We start from the raw sequence: 1,914 nt of genomic DNA on the forward strand, positions 1-1,914 counted from the left end.
AAATCACTCTTTGCTTAAATGCAAAAGCACTGAAATATACTGAGCAAATGAGGGTATTGAGAGTCTCTTGCACGGCCCTTTCACATGTATTGTGAAGTCAGAAACAGAAGGCAAAGTCTTGCTTTTCAACAGGAGCAAACTGAAAGATGATTGCAGCAAGAGCAAAAGTATTAGGAACGGTTACCACAATGTCTCAAAAATACAAGTGAGGATGAAGAAAGGTTTTGAATATTTTTACATCCGAATAGGCAAATCTTAATTATTTTTTTTCGGCATAAATGAGAGGGCAATTCATTATTCGGGTAGGCAGAGTCATTCTGACCAGCACACGTTTGCCAAGAAGCAGTGCTTACCTACTAAATTCTATGTGATCACCAAGTTCTGTCCCCATAAAAACTTAGGCAGGTTCCTACAGTCTGTTATCACTAATTGGAGTTGGTATCATTTTAATAAGTAGTAAGGGAATAAATTATGACCAGTGAAGGGCTTTTCCTTAACAGGGGTAGGATCCCAAGGAGGACAGTGGTAGTGAATTGGATAATTCTGCTTAGTTCTGCGTTGGAATGAAACAGGAACTTTGGATCAGCTTCTTAATTCCTAATAAGCTCTTCTAGAGGCAATGAGGAGAATCAAGGAAATGGGCCAAGAGCAATACAAACTATTCCATGTGTCCTTTGCATATTAGTATACTCAAAACTGAAATAAACTGTGCCGTACAGAAGTACAGATAAAGAAACACAGTTTTGTTTTCTTTTGTCACAAGAAAAGAAGATGAAAATTGGAGTATGTCACTGCAGGGGCAGCAAAAGATAAGTAACATGTTGATTACTATCTAGTGTGGGAGACATGGTAAGGTATGTAAACTCTTCACTAGCTAGCAGCAGATTAGGGAACTGTATTAATACTAGTAAATGCCAATGTGCTGTTTACTTCTATGCTAAACATCCAATTTGAAAGGAATTAGGAATGTAGCATCAAGTTCAGCAGAGTAGTAGCTGATTACTTTTGCAAGACACAAGAAGCCTAACTGGGAATAGTAGCTATACACCTGTAATCTTACCACTTTTTCCCAGATAGAGGACAGACTTTACAAATTAGTTGATTTTGATGGTAGAAGGTTATTGCTGGATGTTAAAGCAAGCTGTCATACCTAAAGTTCCTGTAAAATTATACCAAGTGAGGCCAAAGGTTCTTTGTTTTCTATTTTTCTTTTTTTAGGTTCTATTGTCCCTTCAGCTTTGAGTTTTAAACACTGCATCTCTGTTAACAGGAAAGATGAAAAATATAACCAGGATGGTCTGAGTTTTCCTTGAGGGAAAATGGGTGGAGCTACTGCAATGCTATGCCATATTGTGGAGGAACACCCAGGGTGGCATCTCAACTGCACTTAAAACAAAACCATTGGTGTCTTTCACTTTTGTTTTCACTTGTTCTTAGTTCCCTATTAGCCTACTTACTATAAGTATGGCTGTTCATAAAATCCATAAACAGCCTCTTTCAGTACACAACAGAACTAGCACTGCATGAAACACAGCAACCAAGCAAGCTTTCTTGGACCCAAAAGAATTTTCTGTCTGGATTTTTTTTTAATGGCAAAGAAAATGCACTTTTTTATCAAGAAAGTTGGTCTGTGATTCTCCTTTATCAACTGTATAAAGTGCTCAGAGTGGAATGAGCAGAGGAAGAAGTCAAGTCCAAACGTATCGAGAATGTTCCTGATCCCTAGAATAAACTAATTTTCTGTGAGATAGTATATACAGCTTTCAGTTTCTTGGTATTTCCACTGAAATGGGAAGATAAAGGAATATTTCTTTGATCTTGCTCAGAACTTCCCTGTTGTCTAGGATAACATACTCATAATTCCAGGTAGATAACAACTACATTTACCTGAACAGAACAGCCCTGAGCTTACCT

This window comes from Egretta garzetta, unplaced genomic scaffold, assembly GCF_000687185.1.
Source record: "Egretta garzetta isolate BGI_Z169 unplaced genomic scaffold, ASM68718v1 scaffold354, whole genome shotgun sequence".
Lineage (NCBI taxonomy): Eukaryota > Metazoa > Chordata > Aves > Pelecaniformes > Ardeidae > Egretta > Egretta garzetta.